This window comes from Macaca fascicularis, chromosome 1 (genome assembly GCF_037993035.2).
Source record: "Macaca fascicularis isolate 582-1 chromosome 1, T2T-MFA8v1.1".
Taxonomy (NCBI): domain Eukaryota; kingdom Metazoa; phylum Chordata; class Mammalia; order Primates; family Cercopithecidae; genus Macaca; species Macaca fascicularis.
In genome coordinates, this window is record NC_088375.1 from 63,985,109 (window position 1) to 64,012,874 (window position 27,766).

The 27,766-nt window shown below is 41.2% G+C and overlaps 1 long non-coding RNA gene and 1 pseudogene across 1 annotated transcript in view; both read right to left on the bottom strand.

The window, feature by feature from the left end:
- The window catches only part of LOC135969743 (uncharacterized), a 40,947-nt gene extending 22,689 nt beyond the window's left edge, over positions 1 to 18,258 (bottom strand). Inside the window, exon 1 of the long non-coding RNA XR_010585161.1 lies at positions 18,134 to 18,258. This is a non-coding gene — a long non-coding RNA (uncharacterized lncRNA). The remainder of the gene's footprint in view (positions 1 to 18,133) is intronic.
- On the bottom strand, positions 9,545 to 12,119 carry LOC102115283 (large ribosomal subunit protein eL22 pseudogene; annotated as a pseudogene).
- Positions 18,259 to 27,766: the final 9,508 nt, after the last annotated feature.

The following is a 27,766-nucleotide window of genomic DNA, read 5'->3' on the forward strand; positions in this document are numbered from 1 at the left end:
TCAAGCAATTATTCTGCCTCAGCCTCTCAAGTAGCTGAGACTACAGGCGTGTGCCACCACACCCAGTTAATTTTTTTGTATTTTTAGTAGAGACAGGGTTTCACCATGTTGGCCAGGCTGGTCTCAAATTCCTGACCTCATAATCCGCCCACCTTGGCCTCCCAAAGTGCTAGGATTACAGGTGTGAGCCTCTGCGCCTGGCCTCTTTCTTAAAATTAATATGTCTTATTGCATGTCTGAAGTCAAGGTGTCATACTGTCTCATCATTTCCACCTCCTCTTTCACAATTGCCATTCTCCATTTTATTAAAAATGAATGAATGAATAGATGATTATCACATGTTGAAGGCTTCCTGAATGTAATTATAGGGCATTCCACTGGGGTGTAATTACCTGCAGCATAATATTATAGAACAATTCAATATATGGAAGCCTCCTTTAGTCAAGAAATTATAATCCTACACTAGGGCTATGTGTTTTTGTCTTTATATTTTTTATAAGCGTGCAGCATAATATAGAAACAAGGTATTTAGGGACATCCTGAATTCATGTATATTGAGGAGTGAAGTGGCAGGAGTTACGGCAAATTTTGTTGAATGGTCTTGCCTTTTGCATCGCCTAATTATGATCAAATAATGCATTGCTACTATAGGAGAGTTCTGAGAGAGCAAAGCAGAGAGGCTCAGTACAAAATACAGAACTTATCAGAGCTCATTCCATCCAAGAGACAAACTTATGACAAGATTCTATGCCTTATCCACCTCCCTGCCTCCTTTCCTTCCTTTTTGTCCATCTTAGAATTAAGATATTTAAATTTTGTTTGAAGCATGTCAGAGAATAACAACATGCTATGAAATTTTATTTGCATTCACCCATGTCTCAGTTGAGTATTTTGCATTATTACATTTTTATTTTACTGTATTTTATTTATTTTATTTTTCAGAGATGATGTCTAGCTATGTTGCAAACTCCTGGCCTCAAACTCCTGGGCTCAAGCAATCCTCCTGCCTCAGCCTCCCAAAATGCTAGGATTATAGGTATGAGTCACTAAGCCCTGCCTAATTTGCATTATTTCAAAGAGAAGGTGAGGTCACACATTTACTTCCAACAGATCAACATTATATCTTCAAGTTAGGAAAAGAAACTGAAAGTATATGGTAGTGGCACTCTATATTTCCATAAATGCTCCTTTAGACTTGTAAAAAAATTGTCATAAATTTTGGCCAAAAGCTGATTGATGTCATAAAACCATACTCAGTTTTTACTTGGACACATTCTCCTGCTGTTCCTCATCAACCACTTTGTGGGTTTAGTCATTCATAGTATGTACTTACTAGATTTAGATTAATTCCATGGAGATATGTTGTGAATTCAACTGAAAATAATGCACTTAAATAATAATTGATGTATCTTTTGTAATCAGCACACTTACCAGAGGTTCAACACCTGCCTTTCCTTTTGCTGTTTATTTCCACAAGATAGATTAAACTACATTCTTAACAACAGGACATTTACTTATGTAGAACAAAATGTTCCTAAGATGTAAACTACTGTGTAATGACCTGAACACTTTAGAAAGCCAGTTTCATTAAATTTGTTTTGGGAGCGCACACATAAAATGTTGAAGGACCACTATATTAAAAGACTATTAGCATAATCTCTAGGAGACACAATCAGAAAACCAAGCTTAGAGACTGAGTAGCCAGAACCAGTACTGCTACCGCTGTCCCTGCCACTCAACACAGGCCAAATGATGGGCAGGGATGCTATGCCAAGCCCCTGCCTTGATTCCCTCTGGAAACGGGATGTATCTTTGCTGCCTCTGTGCTGTCACCTGAATGGATTCCCTCAGGACCCTGTCTTCATGACTTCAGCCTTCCACACTGAAATCACATGCAGAAGCACTGATTGGTGGAGTCTGTGCCACAATTTTGCCTCACTTCAAGGGAACCTGGGAAAATTTGGCCTCTATTTTCAAAAGATAGATTCACTAGATGGGAGAGTCCCAAATATAAAGAGTATTCAAAGCATTTAGATAGCTTAAAAAAAAAAAAAAAAAAGAATGACAAATGCTATCACACAAAGTATGTAACAACACATGATTTTAAAAACAAATATTTTCTTTAGTTCATTATATGATCGAGGATTGCATTTATAATGTTCATTTTACTCTAATGTTTACTAATAACTATAACATTGAGCCAGTTTTATGTTTTTCCCCATTCAATAAATGATGCATGCTCCTCAATTCACTTTAAATTAATTGCATGAAAAAGGATGATTAGTCAACACATAAGTCTTGAAAAGACATATTCTATAGTGTTTGGTTTGGGGTTTTCATATTAAAGTACACATTGAAATTTACTACATGATATAACAAGAAAAAAACTACTTTCAAGGCCTGATATTCGATTCTTCCATCTTGTATTTGAGAAACCCATTTACTTTCACAGAATTTTACGAAACAAACTAGACACTAATCCCACCTTTAAGGATGTAAAGCCCCTGGGGTAACATGGTAAACCTGTCAGGGATCATGACCCACTGGATAGGAAACACTGTTTTACTATTCTCTGGGAGGTAGGTGAATCTCAACTTCCTGTTGCTTCCTGAATCTACTTGTGATATAGTCACAACTGGAGTGGCAGTAGCTAATCCCAGACTGTCCCTGCAGCTTGAGATCATCTAATCAGTCACTCCTCCACCTCATCTTTGCCTGTTTGATGTTGAAATTGTATTACATGCTTGAACTGATCAACAACTGGATAGCCAGAGACCATTTTGACTGGTTGCCTCCCAGTTCTGCAACAAAACACAATAAAACTATAAAACTAATCCAAACCAAGAAACCAGAGGAATCCGTGCGCAAGAAATCCACATTGGCCCTAGAGTGTCCCACGCAGGTTGGAACAGCAACCCTGGACCTATGCTGTAAACTCAAGTGCAAGGGGACTCAGGTGGACCCTGTAATGGCCTATCTGATTTGGCCTCTCATTTACAGAGAATGGAGACTTTACACACCACAATGTATTATTTGCTTAAAGGCGCTTAGAAATAGCAACCTGAAACCTTTTAATCTTATTTGTTCATGTAGAAATGAAACCGTTGAGACCTTATCTTAGTGCATATGGTATTCTGGTTGTAATCAGCAACCTTTTAGTTAAAGGAAAGTAACAGCAGGTTGAGATTGTTACTTTTCTTTTTACCAACCCATAAAATGGAGACAAGGGACTAGATTAAATACTAAAACAGGGAACTAATCTTTCAGCAACCCTATAGGAGTTAGAAGCAAAGGCTCCTGGGCCGGGCACGGTGGCTAACACTTATAATCCCAGCACTTTGGGAGGCTAAGACGGGTGGATCATTTGAGGTCAGGAGTTCAAGACCAGCCTGGCCAACATGGTGAAACCCTGTCTCTACTGAAAATACAAAAAATCAGCAGGGCATGGTGGTGCAGGCCTGTAATCCCAGCTTCTCAGGAGGCTGAGGCAGGAGAATCACTTGAGCCTGGGAGGCGGAGGTTGCAGTGAGCCAATATCGCGCCATTGCACTCCAGTCTGGGTGACACAGTGAGATCCTCTCTCAAAAAAAAAAAAAAAGAAGCAGAGGCTCCTACTGTTGAATAGACACCCCTTTGAAGCAATGAATGAACATGTTAAAAAGGAGCCCATCTTATCTACAACTCATCCTCAAAAGGTCCCCAACCTGAAGCAGCCAGTGCCTGTGGTGGTGTAGATGGTGTCTGGAGAGGCTGAGAGGACCTCACTTCTTTAACTCACCAAATTGTGTATCTGTAATCCCAGCACCTTGGGGTGCCAAGACAGGAGGATCTCTTGAGACCAAGAGTTCGAGACCAGCCTGGGCAACAAAGTGAGACCTCGTCTCTACAAAAAATCAGAAAATTAGCTGGGTGTGGTGGCAGGTACCTGTGGTCCCAGCTACATGGGAGGCTGAGGCAAGAGGATCACTTGAGCCTAGAGGCTGAGGTTGCAGTGAGCTGTGATTGCACCACTGCACTCCAGCCTGGGTAACAGAGCAAGACCCTGTCTTAAAAAAAAAAAAAAAAAAAAGGATTCAAAGATCTTTGAACATTATAGAGAACATTAAAATGGAATGTTATAGTACTAGTATTAGTATTAGTACTGTTGATATTTTAAAACCCAGGAGCTGTTAGCTCCTCCTCTCTGGTCTCTTAATCATAAATCCCTGTCCCTTCTCGATTGGGTTATAAGTCAACTGAGGCACCAGCATGTAAGCCTCATCTATACTTACTCAACTAATTCAGACAGGTCTAGGCCTGTAGGGGTTGGCGTGGGGTGCAGTCTTGGTGCAGGTGAAAGATGGACCCACCAGGGAGAGCTAATTATATCACAAGTAGAAGAATCTGTGGGAAGAGTATAGTGTTGGACATGTGGGTGCTGCTTTTTAACCTCTTCATTTCTCAAACTCCCCAAGGAGAACCTACATTAAGGGGTAACCAACCAGTTCAACAATTGCCTTTACTGTCAATCTATGACGGGGGGTAAAATATCACTAGGGCACTAAAATACCACTGGAAATAGAACTTCAAAGAGTAATTTTTTTTTTTTAATCTGAAATCTTCTCACAAAGAGTACTCAATAGGGTTGGAATAAATACCTTGATGAGCCACTTGGGGATAGGGGTGGAAGGTAAGACCCCAAGGGGTATGCCTGGGTGACAATAGATGGTCCTTCTAAAAAGCATAGTCAAGTGAACTACGAAGCTGTTGTTTCAGAGAGAGGTTGTACGTTTGGGGCCAGAGCTAAAGCCCCCTGGATTTTGGAGGCTTTGCAGCTGGTGGTCCTCCTCTTTATCCTTTTTCTACTGGGCACTGAGGACATATTTAAAGAAAATACAACCCGAGTATCTGCAGGTCTCATTCTGGTTCATCCCCAAAGCAGTGTTACCTGCTGGCACAGGCCTTATCCTGAGGAGAGGGAGTTAGGATGTACCAGCTGATGTGGGGGAGTGAGGACACAGGATTAGAGGGGAGTGGATACTGTGAATTGCACCTAGAAACAACAGCACTAGGGCAGGCTCCTTCCCCTTGAACTATGCTTCCATTAGTGGAAGAGTGCATAAAATGAGTAAAATAAAAGCTGCAAACCAGGCATGGTGGCTCACGCCTGTAATCCCAGCACTTTGGGAGGCCAAAGTGTGAGGATCGCTTGAGCCCAGGAGTTCAAGACCAGCCCTGGCAACGTAGCAAGATCTTGTGTCTACAAATAATAATTTTAAAAAATTAGCCGGGCATAGTGACACACGCCTATGATCCCAGCTACTCAAGAGGTTAAGGCAGGAGGATCGCCTAAGCCCAGGAGGTTAAAGCTGCAGTGAGCCATGATCATGCCACTATACTCCAGCCTAGGGGACAGAGTGAGACCATGTCTCAATTAAATAAAGAAAAAAAAAAAAAAAAAATATATATATATATATATATATATATATATATATATATATATATTCCCTGGGCCAGGCTTTCTCTCTCTGTTTATCTAGCTAACTCAAATTTAACCTTTGGGGTTGAAATTAGATCTTACTTCTTACTTCTCCCAGGAAGCCTTTTCTGATCTCCTAAGTCTGCATTAGATGTCATTCCTCTGTGCTCTGACAGATCCTGTATTTCCCCCATCGGAGCATGTATAGTGTGCATTGTCATTGCTTGGTACCTGGTAGGCACTCATTTATTTGTTGTTTGAATAAAATAATAAAGGCACAAGAATAGTGCTGCCATGTACCTAGAAGAGGTGGAAAATTGTCATGGTGGAGGGTGGCTCCCTGAGGCCAGGCCTTAGTATAGAGGCTGATGGACAGAATAGTAGCTCGTGGATTTCGGGGGCAGTGATGGCTTCAGACAGCCTATATGTTAGGAGGAGAGAGGATACCAAAACAGCACCTTCAAAGTCAGGAGCTACATGGAAACAGAACGGAAGACATCAGCTATAAGACACCCTAGGGACTTCCGCCTCTCCTCACCCTCTAGCAATATAAGTGGGGAAGGAGACAGTCCCCAAATACAGTGATGCACCACTTAAAAATGCATTCTGAGAAATGCAGTGATAGGTGATTTTGTCATTGTGTGAATCTTATAGCGTGTGCTTACACAAATGCAGATGGTGGAGCTTACTACACAGCTAGCGGGTATGGCGTTGCTTATTGCTCCCAGGTGGCAAACACATATAGCATGTTACTGTACTGAATACTGCAGGCAACTGTGATACAATGGTAAGTATTTCTGTATCCAAACATAACCAAACATGGAAAAGGTACAGTAAAAATATGGTATATGTGATATTTTGGTATACGTATTGGCTTTCATCCACAGTTCCTGACTCATAACTCCCATAGCCCTTGTTATATAATGTTGGGGAGCTTTAGGCCTCAGAGAACAGAGTATCTGTCTCTCTGGCCTTCTGACCACCTCCTGCCTCCCCAAGGCAGGACTCTTCTCTCACCTCTCTTGGAGCTGACCATAAAGAAATTCTCTTACCTACCCTATCTGATTGCAGGCCATAAGAACCCCCAATTCAGAAGGAGTCCTGCCCCACACCCAGGAGGAAGGAATGCTGCACAGAGACGCCAAGAAGAATCTGAACGACAGGCCTTGCTGGGTTTCTCCACTCAGTCTATTAGTATTAGATCATACCCTTCTTGCCCATTTCTGCATGGTTGTCAATCAAGACTACGCAGTGAAGTATCCATAAAGGCTCAAGAAGACTGGGTACAGAGTATTTCCAGGTACCTAAGCACATGGAGGTTTCTGGAGAGCAGCACACCCAAGCAGGGCATAGAAGCTCCGAGCCCCTTCCCCATACCTTGCCCTGTGCATCTCTGCATCTGCATCCTTTGTGGTATTCTTTATAATACACTGGTAAATGTGTTTCCCTGAGTGCTGTGAACAGCACTAGCAAATTAATTGAGCCCAAAGAGGAGGATGTAGGAATCTCAACTTGAAGCCAGTTGGTCAGAAGTTCCAGAGGTGAGACTTGTGACAGATATCTGAAGTAGGGGCAGTCTTGGGGACTGTGTGATCTGACACTATCTCCAGGTAGAGAGCATCAGAATGAATTGAATTGGAGGACACCAAGCTGGCACATCTGTAGAATCGACTGCTTGCTTGGTGGTGGTGAGAAACCTCTATACATTTGGTCTCAGGAGTCGTCTGTGGTTGTGATGTGAAAGGAGAGTAAAAACAGTTTTGTTTTTTCCACTCAGTATAAAAGATAAAAACGTATACTCCTGTATAGGGCACTTACCATAAACAGAGTTTGCAGGACTCAATGCTGTTCTGGGTGAGTCAGCGAGTGAGTGGTGAGTGAATGTGAAGGACTAGGACATTACTATACACCACTGTGGACTTTATAAACACTCTATACTTAGGCTACACTGAATTTATTTTAACATATTTTTTCTTTAATAATAAATTAACCTTAGCTTACTGTAAATTTTTTACTTTATAAACTTTTAAATTTTTTAAACTTTTTGACTCTTGTAATAATACTTAGCTTAAACACAAACACATTGTACAGCTGTACAAAACATTTTTTTCTTTATATCTTTATTCTATTAGCTTTATTCTATTATCTTAAATTTTTAATTTTTTCAACTTTTTTGTTGTTGTTGTTAAAAACTAGGACACAAAGACACATTAGCCTAGGCCTACACAGGGTCAGGATCATCAATATCACTGTCTTCCACCTCTACATCTTGTCCTACTTGGAAGTCTTTAGGGACAACGCCATGCATGGAGCTGTCATCTCCTATGATTACAATGCCTTCTTCTGGAATACTTCCTGAAGGACCTTCCAGAGGCTGTTTAATGGTTACCTTTTTTTTTTTTTTTAATAAGTAGGAATACACTCTAAAACAACAAAATATATAGTAAATACATAAAGCAGTAACATGGTCACTTATTATCATTCTCAAGTATGTACTGTACATAATTGTATGTGCTGGACTCTTATATGACTGGCAGCAAGAGGGTCTGTTTACACCAGCATCACCACAAACACGTAAGTAATGCGTTGTGCTAGGACTTTATGACAGCTATGGGGTTACTAGGCTATAGGAATTTTTCAGCTCCATGATAATCTTATGGGACCCCATCATATATGTGGTCCATTTGACCACAATGTCATTATGCAGTGCTTGACTATAATCCTGCTTACAGCATTTTGTACCCCAACCACACCCTCAGGTTGATATGCCTGGAGAAATGCCAGTTACACCTGGCCATACCACCCACAGCCTTGGTTCATGTTCTCATCATCACAGTTGCATTAGATGCCTTAATGATCACCCTCCTCTATTTTGGGCCATGGAGTACTTTGAGAATCCAACAATAACTCTGAACCTCTCCAAGGAAGAATCACATGGTCACATAAGCACAACATTTTAGATATAACAGACAACCCTTAAAAGCTAATCTACAGACCCCAGCTCTCATCCTAATCCTTTCTAAATTTTTCTCCATAGGGCTGCCAGGGTGAACTTGAAAAATAAATTTTATTGCATTGTTGGATTTTTATTACCTTCAGGGAAGACTTCAAGCTCCCTAGTAAAGTACATGAGACACCTCCCACGTACTGCTCACATTCCTTGGCCTACCTTTTCACTCCACCATTGCTGCAGCTATGAACTGATGTGACCCAGCATCAGCTCTCCTCAGCTGTCTGTCCCTTGCTTTCTGTTCCAGGGCTTCTCTGCTACTGGGACACTTTCAGGAACTGGCTCAGATAATCTATACATGTGCACCTGGAAGCATGATTATCACGGCAGGAACAAGCCTTAATCAATGAGGGTCAGGAGCTGGTAGATCAATGCTTCGTTTGATGTCTAAGAAAGACAATTCCGATCCCTGTGGAATCAAGGACCAGTGGCTTATAATGACGACCAGCTTACTAGCATGTCCTTGGAATGGTTTTTCCTCCTTCCTGTTTCACCTGCCCAGTTTTTCACTCCAGTTCCTTGGGAATGTCTCAAGATAAACTACCTGAATGCAAGCTCTTGTCTCAGGCTCTGCTCTTGGGGGGAACCCAGGCTCAAAGAGAGGGCACAAAGGCCCTGACTGATCTAATCCTGCCCACCCTTCAAATTTCATCTCCTGCAGCTCCAACCATCATACAGCTGGTACTACTGAGCTTCTCACATTTCTGAGACACACTGCTGTTCCTCCTCCTTGTGACAAATTCTCACTTGTCATTTAAGTTATATTCTATGGGGCACCTCTTCAAAGAAAACATTCATAAAAACCTCTCCCCATGCCCTCACCAAGTACAAGTAGTACTTGCACTTGTATAATAGCCATCCTTACAGGTGTGAAGTGGCATCTCACCTCATAGTGATTTTAACTTGCAGTTCCCTGATGATTAGCGATGGTGAGCACATTTTCATATAACTGTTGGCCATTTTTGTGTCTTCTTTGGAGAAACGTCTGCTCAGATCCTTTGCCTATTTTTTTTTTTTTTTTTTGGTTCCCAAGTTTTATTCAAGAATTGATACAAAATATTCCAGATAAATAAAATTTAATCCTCATCTTTCTCCTCTTCTTTGTCCTGGTTAATTTGGAAATAACGTAATTCATAACTCTCTTTACTGTTAGCAACTGTGCGCAACCAATCACATAGATTATTGTTCTTCAAATATTTTTTGTGAGATATTTCAAATACCTTCTGGAAAAAAGTCACTTCCAGTGTCACAGTGAGCTTGCTCTTGCTCCTTTCAATGGTCACCACCCCTCCACCAAGAGTCACAGCTTTTCCATTCACTTTGATCCTCTCTTGCAAAAACTGCTCAAAACTGGCAGCATGGCAGCATCCATGATTCCATCTTCTATGGGGTGGATGTGATCAAGAGTGAACTTCAGAACCTGCTTCCTTTTTTGTCCCCTTTCACGGCAAGCTTTTTTGCGGGCGCCCTGGTGGCAGTGGAGGCAGAAAAGTTCTTCACCCATTTTTAAAATTGGGTTATTTTTTCTTCTGCTATTGAGTTGTAAGAATTCCTTATATATTTTGGATATTAACTCCTTATAAGATATGTGGTTTGCAATTATATTTTCCTAGTCCATCAGTTGCTTTTTAAGTTTGTCGATTGTTTCCTCTGCTGTGCAGAATTTTTTAGTTTGATGTAGTCCCATTTATTTATTTTTGTTTTTGTAGCCTGAGCTTCTGATGTGATATTAAAAAAAAAAAATTCAGGCCAGGTGCAGTGGCTCACACCTGTAATCTTAGCACTTTGGGAGGCCAAGGCGGGCGGATCATTTGAGGTCAGGAATTTGAGACCAGCCTGGCCAACATGGTGAAACCCCATCTCTACTAAAAATATAAAAATTAGCTGGGCGTGGTGGCACACACCTGTAGTCCCAGCTACTCGGGAGGCTGAGGCAGGAGAATTGCTTGAACCCGGGAGGCAGAAGTTGCAGTGAACCGAGATGCACCACTGTACTCCAGCCTGGGTGACAGAGCAAGACTCCGTTTCAAAAAACAACCATTGTCAAGGCAGATGTGGAGAAGTTTTTCCCCTATGTTCTCTTCTAGGAGTTTTATGGTTTCAAGTCTGTAGTACACTGTTGGTGGGAATGTAAATTGGTATAGCCATTATAGGAAACAGTATGGAGGCTCCTAAAGAAATTAAAAATGGAACTGCCATATGATGCAGCAATCCCTCTCCTGAGTATATGCCCAAAGGAGATGAAATCATCACCTTATAAAGATGTCTGCACTCCCCTGTTCATTGTAATGTTATTCACAATGGCCAAGAAAGGAAACAAACTAAGTGCCTATTGACATTTAGGATGGATAAAGAAAATGGGTTTTGTGGTGTATATACAAGGTATTTTCAAAAAATTCATGGAAAGTCTGTATTATAAAAAAACAAAAAAACAAAAAACAACTATGTGGCTGGGCACAGTGGCTCACGCTTGTAATCCCAGCACTTGGGGGGCCGACGTGGGCGGATCATGAGGTCAGGAGATCAAGACCATCCTGGCTAACACGGTGAAACCTCGTTAATATTAAAAAATATTAATATTAAAAAATTAGCTGGGCGTGGTGGTGGGCGCCTGTAGTCCCAGCTACTCAGGAGGCTGACGCAGGAGAATGGCGTGAACCTGGGAGGCGGAGCTTACAGTGATCCGAGATCACACTACTACACTCCAGCCTAGGTGACAGAGCGAGACTCCATCTCAAAAACAAAACAGAACAAAAAAAAAAAACCAAAAACTATATATGGATTTCAAAATTGTTTGCAACAAAATAAACTAGTACTAACTTGTTTGTAACATGTCTGGACAGGATCTAGTTAGAGACACTAAGGATAACACATCAGTTTGAAAAGAGTCCCTGTCAGAGCAACATGAATTCTGCTAAAATTGAAGCAAGAAGAAGCATCAAAGGTATGGTAAAGCTTGTGTGAAAGAATGATCAAGTCACTGATTCTTTACAAAAAGTTTATGGAAACAATCCCCAAAGAAATCAGCAGTTTACAAATGGATAACTTGTTTTAAAAACAGATGAGGCAATGTTGAAGATGAAGCCCATAGTGGCAGACCATCCACATCAGTTTTCAAGGAAAAAGCTAATCTTGTCCATGCCCTAATTGAAAAGGATTGATGACTAACAGCAGAAACAATAACCAACACCAGAGACATCTCAACTGGTTCCACTTACGTAAATCTGACTGAAAAATTCAAGTTGAGTAAACTTTCCACTCAATGGGTGCCAAAACCGTTGCACCCAGATCAGCTGCAGGCAAGAGCAGAGCTTTCAATCCAAATTTTAAAGAAGTGACATCAAGCTCCTAAAGCAAAACAATTGTAATGGGAGATGAAACATGGCTTTACAGGTACGATCTTGAAGACAAAGCCCAAAGTAATGGCCACCAAGTGGTGGAAATGGTCGATTCAAAGCAAAAGTAGATTGGTCAAAAGAAAAAGTCATGACGACAGTTTTGTGGGATGCTCAAGGCATTTTGCTTGTTGGCATTCTGGAGGGCCAAAGAACAATAACATCTGCTTATTATGAGAATGTTTTGAGAAAGTTAGCCAAAGCTTTAGCAGAAAAATCCCTGGGAAAGCTTCACCAGAGAGTCCTCCTCCGCCATGGCAATGCCCCTGCTCATTTCTCTCATCAAACAAGGACAATCTTTTTAGAGTTTCACTGGGAAATCATTAGGCATCCACCTTACAGTCCTGATTTGTATTCTTCTGACATTTTTTGATTTCCTAATCTTAAAAAAACCCTATAAGGTACACCCATTTTTCTTCAGCTAATAATGTAAAAAGGACTGCACAGATGTGTTTAAATTCCCAAGACCCTCAGTTCTTCAGAGATGGACTAAATGGCTGGTATCATTGCTTTCAAAAGCATCTTGAACTTGATGGAGATTATGTTGAGACATACTTTATACTTTCCATTTTTATCTTTTAATTCCATTTTTCCATGAACCTTTTGAAGCTCCCCCCATACAATGGAATATTATGCAGTCTTAAAAAAAAGAAAAGGAGACCCTGTCATTTGCCACAACATGGGTGGACTTGGAGGACATTAGGCTAAGTGAAATAACCCAGACACAGAAAGGAAAACTTTGCATGACCTCGCTTATGTGTGGCATTTTAAAAAGAGCTCAAATACACAGAGATAGAGAATGAAAGAGTGGTTACCATGATTGGGTGGTGGGGAGAGGAAATGAGGCACTGTAGGTCAAAGGATACAAAACATGAAAAGTCTCGGCCGGGCGCGGTGGCTCAAGCCTGTAGTCCCAGCACTTTGGGAGGCCGAGTCGGGCGGATCCCGAGGTCAGGAGATCGAGACCATCCTGGCTAACACGGTGAAACCCCGTCTCTACTAAAAAAATACAAAAAACTAGCCGGGCGAGGTGGCGGGCGCCTGTAGTCCCAACTGCTCGGGAGGCTGAGGCAGGAGAATGGCGTAAACCCGGGAGGCGGAGCTTGCAGCGAGCTGAGATCCGGCCACTGCACTCCAGCCTGGGCGGTAGAGCGAGACTCCGTCTCAAAAAAAAAAAAAAAAAAAAAAAAAGAAAAGAAAAGTCTCAACATCTAAGGTCCAACATGAAGACTAAAGTTAAATAAATTGTGTCTGTAATCCCAGCACTTTGGGAGGCCGATGCGGGCAGGAGATTGAGACCATCCTGGCTAACACAGTGAAACCCCGTCTCTACTAAAAATACAAAAAATTAGCCGGGCATGGTGGCAGGCGCCTGTAGTCCCACCGACTCAGGAGGCTGAGGCAGGAGAATGGCATGAATCCGGGAGGCAGAGCTTGCGGTGAGCCGAGATCACGTCACTGCACTCCAGCCTGAGCGACAGAGCGAGACTCCATCTCAAAAAAAAAAAAAAAAATTGTATCATATTGGGAATTTGTGTTAAATAAGCAGATTTTAGCTGCCCTTGCCACAAAAAAGTAGCTATTTGAGATGATAGAAACATTAATCTGCTTCATAAATGTAACCATATTACTATTTATATGTATCCCATAACATTGTGCTATAAATCTCAAATATACACAATTTAACAATTTTTTGGCTGACCACAGTGGCTCATGCCTGTAATTCCATCACTTTGGGAGGCCGAGGTAGGCAGATCACCTGAGGTCAGGAGTTTGAGACCAACCTGATCAACATGGCCAAACCTCGTATCTATTAAAAATACAAAAATTAGCCGGGCATGGTGGCGCGCGCCTGTAATCCCAGCTATTCAGAGGTTGAGGCAGGAGAATCGTTTGAACTCTGGAGTTGGAGGTTGCAGTGAGCTGAGATTGTGCCATTGCACCCCAGTCTGGGCAACAAGAGTGAAACTCCATTTCAAAAAAAAAAAAAAAAAGTTGTTTTTTAAATGACCTCTCCCCAGTTTTCATTACTTGACCTTCCTCTAGGATCTCATGGTCCTGGGCTCCCCACTTCATAGCACTTACTGCTGTGCTGTAAATATCCATTTACCTGTTGCCTCCCTCACTGAACTGTAAAATTCCTGAGGCAGAACCAGTAGGTTTTATCTATTTATCCTTCTCAAGCCTAGGACTGTGCCTGAGATCCCAAACTGAAACTCGGTGATTGTTGGTTGACAGGTTGAATGAACGATGTGTGAGATTTCTGAACGAAGCCTGGGGCAGGTAATCTTTGGGTCTTGATAACATCTGGATCTGAATGAATCTGGGGGAAAGTCTAGTTGAACTTGAGTCCCTGTGACCTGCAGAGGCGGGAGTCCCAGTTTGACTGGTAGAGTGGGTGGGGAAGACCTCTTCTACAGTACAGCCGTAAAAAATCTGGAATTGTGACACTTTCGCCTAATGGGCCTCCTGGGACTTTACATGTCCTGTTGTGGGGAGTTGATTTGAACAGAATCTGTCAATGCTCTATACTTTTCAGGCCCAGCTTCATAAAAATATTCAAGGAATCATTTCTTCTGATTTTGCATGATGATCCCTCTTGGGAGTCGTATTTGTTTTTTTTTTGTTTTTTGTTTTTTGTTTTTTTGAGGCGGAGTCTCGCTCTGTCGCCCAGGCTGGAGTGCAGTGGCGTGATCTCGGCTCACTGCAAGCTCCGCCTCCCGGGTTCCCGCCATTCTCCTGCCTCAGCCTCCCGAGTAGCTGGGACTACAGGCGCCGCCACCACGCCCGGCTAATTTTTTTGTATTTTTAGTGGAGACGGGGTTTCACTGTGTTAGCCAGGATGGTCTCGATCTCCTGACCTCGTGATCCGCCCGCCTCGGCCTCCCAAAGTGCTGGGATTACAGGCTTGAGCCACCGCGCCCGGCCGAGAGCCGTATTTGAAAGGTTACAGTTTGCATTTTCGACATTAAAGTTTACTTTTTCATTAAAAATAAAGTTACAAAGGTGTAGGACATTTGGCTTCTTCAATACTTATTTGCTAGCAGACTTTGGGCAAGTTACCTAAACTCTCTGGGATTCAGTGTCCCCCCACACATGTAAACTAAATGTTCCAGGGCCATCCATGCCCATGGGTAACAGTGAGGCCAGCACAAGAATATGCTGACCACTTGATTCCTGGATGCATAACCGCAGAATCTCCTCTGTTATTTCCAGGTGCCTAGAGGAGGTCTCTCACAGATGCCCATGTTCTCTCGACAAGCTATTTGGAAAGGACCCCTGGCTACTGTCACCGCTGCCATGCCTGCCAGGAGGACGCACCTTCCTGACACTTCACTGCTGCTGCTCAGCAGGCCTGTCAAGTGGTTCTGCTGTATTCTAGGAGAAACAGAAACTCTCCTCTCACTTTGCACTGTGCTTTGTCACCTGGGCCCTGAAACACCATTGCCCGCCCCTGATGCCCCCACAGCTTCCTCTACCAAACCAAGGCTGGGCTAGGAGACTAGGCACCACACCATTCCACTCTGCCTTCTCTTCTTCCATTCTCCCTTCCCTCCCTCTCTTCTTCCCACTGCCTCCAATGCACCTGTACTGGAACTTTCTCCTTTCTTACACTCACACCCACACACATGCACAGGCATATGTGCACACACAAAAGTCTCATGTCCCTCAGATCATACAAATATATGTTGGGGACAGGGGTGATCACATGCTCCACATGCCCAGTGGACATTTAGGCTCAGATAGAACAATTCTGCTACAGGGATGACAAAACCTACCTTCCATGGTTGCTGTGAGAACAAGAAATTGTAGATACAGTGCCTATTCTGCAGCAAACTTAACAATCAATTAAAATCCAGAATATATAGAGAGCACCTATGAGTCAATAAGAAAACAAGACACACCAATATACAAAAAGTGAGCAAAAGATATCAACAAGTAATTGAAAATACAAATAACCAATAAACATATGAAAATATATTCTTAATCTTATTAAATAAGCAGGGAAAGACAAATTAAAACAATGAAATACCAATTTTTACTCATCAGATTGGCCAAAACTAAAGCCTGAAAACATAAAGTGTCCATCTTATTGTGTGTAAATGGTAAATCTGAATCTGATGGTGGAAGCATAAATTGGGCAGCTTTTTGAAAAGAATGATTTAGCAGTACCTATTACAATGAAAAACATAGGTACCTTTGCCTCAGTAAACTTACCTCCAGGTGTGTATTCCTAAAGAAATACTCAGAAATGTACCTCCAAGAGATATGTACAAAGAAGTTCCCTTACGCATTGTTTGTAAAAGTAAAACAATGATGATCTCAATGCCCACTAATAGGGGAAAGGTTTAATTCACCATGATTCATAAATACAGTGAAATTCTATATAAAGTGGAATAGATTTATGTGGCATGGAAGGATCGCCAAAGAGTATTTTAAGATTAAAAATAAAAAGTAAAAAATATGTGCAGACTTATGCCTTTTTTTCATAGAAAAAAAGTCTAGGGGATTCACTGCTCAGCAGGCCATCCTGGCTATCGGGGCAGAACCATCACCCACAGTATAATTTCTTCGAAGGCAATGATCCAAGTCTTTCACATTTTATACCTTCACAGCCCTCACAAAAACTGCTACATAATAAACACTAAACAAATGCCTATGAAAGGCAAGAAGGACATAAGAGAGGGAAAGAAGCAAAGAAATGAACAATTGTAGCACGTGAGGCCTGATTAAAGAAAGGAAAAAAGCTTGTATGGGTCTTTTCATATTGACAAAGCTTTAGTGGAACACTCTTTTGGTGGGTTTTCAAGGGATCAGAACTTTCAGGCAGAAAATGGAGAAATACAGACATAAAGAAGAGACCTAAATATATAAGCATAGCATTGGGAAAAAAGCCTTTTCAGAATGGCAACTCATGCTTTATTCAAACATGTTCTGAACAAAGTCTCTTATCCAAAGTTGTTTCTGGCTTTAGACAGCAGGTGGCAGCAGAGTCGAGCTTTCTGGTTGCAGAAACTTCTGGAGCCAGCCAGCTGTATAAAGTTTCAAATGGTTTTCGGAGGAGAAGCAGCTTTTGAGTAAAAATCTTTAATCTAAAAATCTAAACTCAACACAAAACAAAAACAAAACAGAGTGAGGAACTGGTGCCATTGGCCCCTGCCACGACAGATCCTGATGTCATTCCCTGCCTGCCATCTACAGAGCCACACCTTGTCCTTCGAAGAAATTCTGGGATTTCTACTGGCAGCGGCCAGGAAAGGAACTGAAGGTCGGTCTGTCCTGTTCTGATGTTGTCCTTGTCACATGTGGAAGCTGGTTCACCAGGAAACAGGCTCTGGTCAAGGCTGGGCTCACTGGAGAGGTTAGCCCAAATTCAAAACACATTTATGGATAAAAGGGGTTTTTTAAAAGGAGACTTTGCAGGCAATAAAAAGAAATATAGTATTGATATATGCCACAATGTGGATGAACCTCAAAAACATCATGTTAAGTCAAAGATGCCAGTCACAAAAAGACCACGTAACGCATGAAACCGTTTATAGGAAATCTTCAGAATAGGCAAATCTAAAGACAGAAAATAGATTAGTGGTTGTCTGGGGCTCAGGAGGTAGTGATTGGGGAATGACTGCTAATGAGTACACAGTTTCTTTGGGGAGTGATGAAAATATTCTAAAATTAGATTATGGTGATGACGCACAATTCTCTAAATATACTTAAAAACCATTGAGTCGTACCCTTTAAATGGGTGGACTTTATGGTATGTAAGTTATCTCAATAAAGCTGTTTAAAAAAAGAAGAAAAGGGCCAAGTAGGGTGGCTCATACCTGTAATCTCAGCACTTTGGGAGGCTGAGGCTGGAGGATTGCTTGAAACCAGGATTTCAAGACCAGCCTGGACAACATAGTGAGACCCCTATCTCTACAAAAAATAAAAAATAGCTGGGCATGGTGGCACGTGCTTGTATTCCTGGCTACTCTGGAGGCTGAGGCTAGAGGACTGCTTGAGCCCAGGAGTTCGAAGACACGGTGAGCTATCATTGTGCCGCTGCACTTCAGTCTGGGATAACTATTCAATGGGGGGCGGGGCGGGGGAGAGAGAGAGAGAAAGTCTATGCAGTGTGCTACAGAAAATAATTGGAGATTGGTTAGAGGTATGACTGGTACATTGATGAATTTTACTTTTTGATCAGATTGTGATATGATGGTAGCATAATATGCTTCCTAATTTGGTCACACACACTTGCTATCCCTAAGAACTGCAAGTACTTACCTTAAAGAGTGGATGAGGTGCGTTGCCATCTCACTTTTTTACGGGATGGTGCTCTCCCTGGAAAGAAGGCAATAACAGGCCAGTGAAATAGCAGACATCTGAAGTCACACAGACCTGGCTTCAAATTCCAGTTCTTCCTCTTATTAGCTATGAGCCCTTATTAGCTATGAGTAAGGATTATATAACATACAATATAAAAGTGCCCAGCCCATAGTAAACATGGAATTTATGTGATATTCTTGGAATGTCCATCCTGACCAGTAAGATGACATTTTATCTCAAAACACAGCTGTGTCATGTTTTGCTACTGGTGCACCTCTAAAGATCTTCTCCACAGGCCTCTGCCCCCACCCCCAGTCCATTTGCCATCAATAACCTTACTTATTATCGCTTTTTACAATGATGAGAAGACTCTGAGAATGGAAAAATAAGTCAATGGTAATACTGTGTTGGGAAGGATCTGAGTAGGAGGGAACCCATCCCCTGGCTACCAGAAACACAGGACTAGAACAAGTAATACACACCTAGAATATAAGCCTGGATAACAACAGTGCAGGGGCAACACTGTCCTCACCAGGACAGTTTTTATATGCAAGAATTTAGGTATTATAATCAGAAGCATTTCTAGAAACTATGGAATATTAGGGAAAAAAGCCAACACATTAGCCAACGTTGTACTTTACATTTATGCAGATTTTAAACTCCATTGGCACCTCCTAGTAGTTGTCGGGGAAAATAATACTCTGTGCATAGCATAATGGAAAAGAAAATGAGTTAAAGGGCCAGGTGCAGTGGCTCATGCCTGTAATACCAGCACTTTGGAAGGCTGAGGCAGGTGGATCACCTGAGGTCAAGCATTCCAGACCAGCCTGATCAACATGGTGAAACCCCATCTCTACTAAAAACACAAAATTAGCTGGGGGTGGTGGCGCGTGCTTGTAATCCCAGCTACTTAGGAGGCTGAGGCAGGAGAATTGCTTGAACCCGAGGAGGCGGAGGTTGCAGTGAGCCATTGCACCCTTGTACTCCAGCATGGGCAATAAGAGTAAAAACTCCGCCTCAGGAAAAAAAAAAAAAAAAAAAAAAAGGAAAGAAAAGAAAATGAGCTAAGGAGCTAGGCTGCCTTATTTCACAACCTCGGCTCTGTCTTCTATGAAACCAGGGCAACTATTTAACCCCTCCATGTCTGAGTTTCCTCATGTATAAATGAAGGGACTAATAGTACCTAGCTTAGAAGGCCATTATAAGGATTCTAAAAGTTAATCTAAAGTGCTTAGGACAGTGTTTGGCACACAGCAAGCACTCAGTAAATCCATTCATTCAATAAATGTTTATTGAATATAGGTGTGTTGTTGTTTTAGCTGATGAGAATGCTAAAGTCGGTGAAACAGACGAAATCCGTGGAGCTTTCTTCCTTGGGGGAGGAGGCCAACAACAACAACGAATGCATACAGAGGAAGAGCAATGGAGTGAATTGTGTTCCCTCCCCTCCCAAATTCATATGCTGAAGCCCTAACTGCCAACGCGATGGTACCTGGAGATGGGGCATTTGGGAAATAATTAGATTTAGAACAGGTTATGAAGGTGGGGACTTGTGATGGGATTAGTGCCCTTTTAAGAAGAGAAAGAGCCAGGTGCAGTGGCTCATGCCTGTAATCTCAGCACTTTGGGAGGCCAAAGCAGGAGGATCGCTTGAGCCCAGAGTTTGAGACCAGTCTGGGCAACATGGTGAGATGCCATCTCTATTAAAAATAAAAAAAATTAGCCCAGTGTGGTGGCACACACCTGTAGTCTCAGCTACTTGGGAGGCTGAGGCGGGAGGTTGAGGCTGCAGTGAGCTATGGTTCTCACCAGTGCACTCCAGCATGGTGGACAGAGCAAGGTTGTCTCAAAATGAAAGAAAAAACAAGAGAGAGACACACACATCAGGGCTCTCTCTATGTCTTGTGAGGACACAGCAAGAAGGCAGCTGACTGCTATCTAGGAAGAGAACCCTTACCAGGAACTGAAGCTGTCAGCATCTTTATCTTGGACTTCCCAACCTACAGAACTGTGAGAACTAAATGTCTGTTGTTTAACAGACGTTTTGTCTATGGTATTTTGTTTGTTGTTGGTATTAGTTGATATTTTGGTATTGGTGTGTTGGTATATTTTGGTTTGTTGATATTTTGCTATCAGTAATCCCGCAGACTAATATAGATTTATATGTAAACGTGTCTTTGAATAGGAACCTTGCAGAAGCCACATAGCTGGTTTTACTGATGCAAAGAGCCCTATGCTACAGTATGATGAGGTGAAGAGCCTACATTCCCTTTTCAACAGTGGTACCCACTCTCCACAGTGTAGCCTTGAAGAAACCACCTGACTCTCATCTTAGATTCCTGCACCTGTAAAATGACGAACTAGATGATACCTAAAATTTTAGATTCTGCCCATCTGATGGTTGGAATAACAGTCCACCTTCTAGGTCAATTACACACACAGGTGTGCTAATGCTTAGGGTGGCAGAGAGGGTGTCCTGCAGGTAGACACTGATTATCCTAACTGTAACTTTCAAATGGAAAATTAATTAAATCTCTAAATTTGGATTTGGCTTCCTAGTTAGCAGTGTTTCCTTCCTGGAAAATAAATAGTATGTGTCAGACAGAACAGCCACTTCTGATCAATTTTTTCCTTCTTCCTTGCATTATTGTTAGCTCTGACTGTGCAGTTCTCCCGGTGTCTCTTCCTCTCCAGATAACAGCCTAGAAAAAGGAGCTTATGGTTTCCTGAGGTTCTTTTGATAAATGGCTGACATTTGATTGAACTATTCTCATTTTACTTATTTTTCACTTTCACAGAAAAACTGTAGTGAGTATAACAGCACAAGGTAATCATTTTAAAATTATTCAGACATTTTATAAAATGTGATTCTGCTTCTCTCACCTCTGAAAGCTGTTCCTGGGGTGTCTTGGTTGCAAAGATTCATTCAAGTTCTTTTGCTTTTGGATTCTCCATATTCTCTGAGGAAGTGACTGCATCTAAGAATGTGTCCAAGGAAGCATCTTATCACTTTCATCCTTTGATCCCTGGGTGCCTTTCACTGCCAGATATACTGAAGGAAACAAAAATCTTCTCTTAGCTCCCTGGTGCAGTGGAATTGAGGGATAACCACAAAGAATTCAGAGTACATCACATAATGGAACTGTCAGGAAGCTTGTGATGGCAGAAACATATTTTCCTGGTGATGAGATTAGAAGGATCTTCATATAACCGTCAGATATGTTATTGTCACTTCTGAACAGTGCTTTTTATAGCAGATTGTTTCTCAAAAAGGAAATAGAAATGGGATTTTTAAATATGAAAAATATGTTCAATCTCATTATTAAGATAAATACACATACAAATTATGAGGGGACTTAACAGATTGGCAAATATTAGAAGAGTGAACAACCTCCTCCGTTGGCATTCTTTTTTTTTTTTTTTTTTGAGATGGAGTTTCACTGTTGTTGCCCAGGCTAGAGTGCAATGGTACTATCTCAGCTCACTGTAACCTCCACCTTCCAGTTTCAAGCGATTCTCCTGACTCAGTCTCCCAAGTAGCTGGGATTACAGGCACCTGCCACTACACCCCGCTAATATTTGTATTTTTAGTAGAGATGGGTTTTCACCATGTTGGCCAGGCTTGTCTCGAACTCCAGACCTCGTGATCCACCTGCCTTGGCCTTGGGAGTATAATTTGTTGTAGGGAGGGCAATCTGACAGTGTCTATCAGATTTTATAGTGCACAGAGCCTTGAATTTAGTAATTCTACTTTTAGGAACTTATCCCACAAATTTTCCAGACATGCTCAAAGATGTAGGTACAAAGATTGTATTACAGTATTAATTTGTAAGAGCAAAAAACCAGTCCATGAGGAAGACTAGTACAATAAGTTAATAATCTAGAATATATCCATACAATGGAATACTATCAAAGAACATTTTCACAATGCACTGTTAAGTAGGGGGAAATGTGCAGAAACATAAATAAGGAGTTTCATTTGTGTAATATACAATTAGTGACACAGATTGCATCTGGGGAGGAAAAGTAGGAGTTTTTTGTTGTATACCTTTATCTTTCATGGTACCTCTTCTAAAAACTTTTGTACCATTTGTGTGTATTGTGTATTTTAAAAATTAATTTAAATTTCAACAACTGTCATAGTGATGCAAAAAACCCTATAGAAATAATAGTTTACATTCATTTAATTTTGCTATATGTCAGGTACTGATTTTTCAACCACAACCTTGTAAGATATGCACTATCATCCCCACTTCACAGGGGGAAAACTGTGGTAGAGAGAGGCTGAATAACTTGTACAAGGATTCATACCTAATCAGTAGCAGAGCTCAGATTTGAACCAAGGCAGCCTGTTTCCAGAGACCATACTTTATCCACCATTCTATACTGCTCTGAGATCACAGACCTCCATGATGAACTCTTAATTAGAATGTAGCCAATAGGAAACTCAGATAAACTCAGATGTGCAAGTAATATCTCACTTCTTCATTTGCTTTTCACCTACTTAAATCTGACTCTGAGTCCCCACCCAGCTTGATTGGCAGAAATTGTAATCTCAGTCATTATTTGGACTCCCCATCGCAAGGGTTTTGCAAGGTCCTGGAGTCTTATATGGCGCCAAAGCCTGGCAGAGATTCTGCCAGTTGTCAATACATACTGGTTACAACTGACATGTTCATTGCAGTCCAGTACTCTCCTGTGGCCATATGTAGTCCTACTCACCCTCATCCATATACTAAAAACTTCTTTATATTCTTGGGAAATCTTCTCCTTTCCTTTTCCTGCTGCCTTCAAAGACATTGATAATACTATCTTCATTGAGTTCAGGTTTTATCTACAGACAGCTAGATCCTTCTGCAAAATATCTCTAAGGTAAGAAATTACTAAGGGCCTACCTAACTTACTTAGGTCAAAGGGGTAGAGAAAGTACAGAAAGTAGACAAAGAAATTAATATTTAAATAGATTATCCTGCCACAGAGTCATAGCCATGTTAAACAGAGTAACTTTGGATTTGGAGCTTACCTCCTATCTCAAGTTTCCCTCTGCAAGTGTTGGACTTGCGTGTTATGGAATGATGATTGTAATAAATAAATCATGCCTCCTATTGCTAGCAGATTTTGACTGAGATATAGGACAGTTAACAACTGCAGTTTGAATACAAAGGCAGAGTACACTTTGCACAAGGGACAAAGAACTGATGGGGAAACAAGGACAGTCTCCCTTTACACCTTAAAAATCCTCAAATAAGAACTTGGCATCTGCTCAGTTAACTGATACATAAGTGCAGAAAAAAGACAAGATTGGAATCCAAGGAAGGAAATGTTAGAATCCAAGGGCCTGGAATCAAAGAGAATATATTTAAATAGAAACCAGGTTGATACCAGAACTTTGGGATGCCTAGAGTAGGCGGGAAAAAGATGTATGATCTAAGCATAGGATATTTCGAATACAGGAGCTTGGATAAGAGGTCTGTCCCAAATTCCATCTGCCACCAATGAAAACAGAAAGGAAATATGTAATGAGAGCCAAGCCATGGGGAAATAGTCCAAGATGGGTGTGCCTCCTGTGTATTTAGTAATCATGTAGAGCTCAGCAAATCTGAGTTTCTTTATTCCTTGAGCTACTGTCCATTTTAATGAACACGGAACATTCGATCTCAAGCAGCTTCAGAAACTCAATTTTCCCCCAGCCTTTATCTAGATTGTATAGAGGAAAAGGTATAGCTGCAGTACTGGTCGATATTTGCTTGTGAGAGCTCTTGGGCAGCTAATTCCTGGTCCTTTGCTCCACCTAGTGGATTTCCAGGCTAGAGAGACTCTGGAAAAGAGATCAGTGATCAGAAGGGTGTACATTTGCTGATAAATGAGACTTACCAGTCAGTTGCTGGATTATTGTCTGTTTCTTTACTAATGATACCCTATTCCATCCCAACATGTCCTTGTTTGGATTGATTGAAATATTTTATTTATTTCCATTAATGCCAGATGTGTAGCTGTGAGTCATCAGAATCTAATGCATTCCTTTTCTCTCTTCTTAATATATCAATAACATTATATAATCAGGAGACCCATATCAGCACAGGAAAGCATATTCCGCTTATAATTATATCCTCTGAGGGCCAAACTCAATCAAATCTCAACAGGGTCATTTAATTAAACAATGACCTACCTACTTAACACTTTGGGGACTCCTTTGAACAAGTAATTGGTTAAAGAGTCATAGGACTCTTTCTCAAGAAATTTCACATCCAATTATAAAAACAGATGAAATAACATTGGAAAGCAGGGCAACGCTGAAAAATTTCAGGTAGAAGAGAATTCAGAGCTGACTCTTACACAATATCCATATGTGGAGATAAAATTAGTGTTAATGTTGGTTTAAGCCATTAGAGGTACAACATAAATTTGACAATCTATGCTTACTTTCTGGCTGACCATGCCCCTGTTAGTTACTAGCCTTAAAGGTCACCAAAGCATTTTTCTTTATTCCGTACCTATATTTGATACTTAATTTTTGTTATGGATTGAATTGTGTCCCCCAAGTATTCATATGTTAAAGTGCTAACACTCAGTCCCCCAGAATGTGACCTTATTTGGAGATAGGGTCTTTATAGAGGTAATCAAGTTAAAATGAGGTTGTTAGGGCATTTCTACTCCAGTATGACTGCTATACTTATAAAAAGGCGACATTTGGAGACGGATGCACACAAAGGAAGAACACCATATGAAGATGAAGATGGCCCTCTACAAGCCGAGGAGAGTGGCCTGGAATGGATTCCTTCCTCACTTCCCTCAGAAAGAACCAACCCTGCTAATACCTTGATCTTGGATTCCCAGCCTCCAGAACTGTGAGAAGATAAATTTCTGTTGCTTAAGTCACCCAGTTTGAAGAACTTTGAATGGCAGCCCTAGTGAATTAGTTCAATTGCCTCTGGCAAATGAATTAGAAGCTCACTGCAAAGATGAAATTAATCCGAGTGCTAGAGTTGGACGGGATCTCAGAAAATATATTGCTCAATCCCCTTGTTTTGAAGTAAATGCCCAAGGTCACACAGCAAGTTGGTGACTTAGTCACTCTTTTAGCTCAACTTTCAGTCCATCAATGTTCTATCACAGTCTGCCAACTATTTCAAAGATGGTGGCAAAATCAGCCAATGATGATGATTAGATCCAAAACTTTGTTGCAAATAATTTTTTGGGGAACTATATGCAAGCATAGGTCCTTCCTAATTATTTGCTAATGGAAGCATGTGCTAAATAGGATGCCTGCCAGAAGACTGATACCCAGCAGAATAGCTAGACAGGTAATTTGACCTCTGGCTGGGCCTATAGGATCCATCATCCCTCCAGACAAGCACTTGGTTGTGGTAAAGATCTGGCTGTGGTTGGAAGGCTGCCCCATCCCACTGAGGATGATTCATCAGGGCAACTTAATCATCTATGGGTCAGAAGCTCAGGTTCATGTGAGCAGGGTGGGGGCTAAGGGAAAGAGAGTCTGAGTAATGCTTCACAGTGGGTGTGGGGACTTGTTATAATAGTAGGCACGCTGTTGATTAAAGTACATGACAGAAGTAATTGCCAGAGATCCCAAACCAGCCATCACCTAGCATTACAGAGATGTACCTAATATCAGACAGAAAGCCTAGTTTCAACTCTGCAGCAGAGCCTTTGAAAAGTCTCCAGAAGTAATTGGCACTTAATCAATGCAATCATTATTACAGCACATGGCTACTGCAGCTTCAGGCCCTCTTGCAACTACTGAACTGCAAAAGAGGAGACTATGTCTGTCTAATTTTACCACCAACAACATTTGATTCACTGTCTCAGACTGGATGGGAGTGAACATATTTTCACATTTATATATTTCAGAAATACAGGTTCACTGTCAATAAGAATTCAGTCTTGTATCAATGATGGTATAAACAGGGAGGGGCGTTTTCCCTTTATAGAGGCTTAATCAACATTAATTTTGATAGATATGAAAGTACAATCTACAGCAGGCTGCTAAGCATTTGTTTTTCATCTAATCTTCTCAACCCTCCATTCAGTATTTGGGGGAGTATGACTGTATCACTTGCTGAGATATGCAAGGCGCACATGCTGCTTGTAATTAAGGAACAAAGAAATGTTGACTTTGCTCTTGGTCTTGCTTCATAAAGTGTTACCACTGGGCATCAAACTGGGTGTTTAAAGGAGAATACACCTCTCTTGCAGAGTAGACATGATTTTTAGGCCTACGACGTCCCTTCTTTTCCCAGCAGGAGTTTGTAGTTAACTTTCCACCACTCTGCAAAAGGCAATTAGAAAAAAGAAAAAGCCCAAGTTCCCCTCTCCACATCTTACAAAAGTCTTTCATGCATAATGGATGAGAGGAAATGGGGAGAAAGAAAAGAAACATCCTGAAATTTAAGGACCCATAAATGTTTTCGTAGATGATGGTAGTCTATTTCAGTGTTTTCCAAAGGATATTCCCAGATTACCCACTTCAGGATAACCTGCATTGTTGACAATGCAGATTGCCAGGCCTCATTAGACCTGAATCAGAATTTACCGGACTAGGACCCTGGAATCTACATTGTTAGCAAGTGTCTCCAGGGATTCCTGTATACACTGAAATGGAGCGTACTCATCTATCTTCCATACGTCTAAACATTGTTGTGCTCAGTATCTCCCTCCCTACACCTCTCCCTTGTTAATCAAATCAAGTCTCTCATCTTTAAATGTCTTTTTGTATGCACATGGCTCTCAAATTTATATCAACAGCACATACCTCTTCCCTAAAACTCCGGAATCCTATACCTTACTGCCTGATTGACATTTAATAGGCATATTCAAAAACAAATTCTTGAATTTTCTCTCCAAACTTGTCCTTCCTCATCTCCATAAATAGCACCATGGTTACCATAAAACCTTGAAGTCACTGTTGACTCCATCCTTGGCATCTTCCTCACTTTCTCTCATATTCATTTCCAATCCATCAGAATACTGTCAGCTCTACTTTCAAAATATGCCCCAAATCTTCCTCTATCTCGAAGACCAGATAGGAGGCTGCTATCAAAATATGATATTTTGATTATATTATATATACTATATTATAGACTTGATATATTATATTATATTGTATACTCACAGCTACACAGTTGGCATTAGTGGAAATAAATGAAAGATTTCAATCAATTCAAACAAGGACCCATTGGGACGGAATAGGGTATCGTCAGTAAAGAAACTGATGATAATCCAGAAACGGACTGGTAAGTGTCATTTATCAGCTAATGTACACTCTTCTGATAGCAGCCTCTTATCTGGTCTCACTGCATGCTTTCTATATCAGCCAGAATTCAGTTGCAGATAACAGAAGCCATTCTAGCTATTTGAAGCAGAAAGGGATTCAAAACAGTTGTGGTAGATTGATGTTACAAAAATCCTTCCTGTTTCACACACCTTTTTGCAATGTGTCTTTGCCACAACTCCCATAAAGAGATGAAGTCTATTTTTCCCTCCTTGTAAATCTGGGCTAGCCCTTGGTTTAATTCTGACCAATGGAATGAAGCAGAAGTGATGCTGTGTCACTTCCAGACCTAGCCTTTAGAG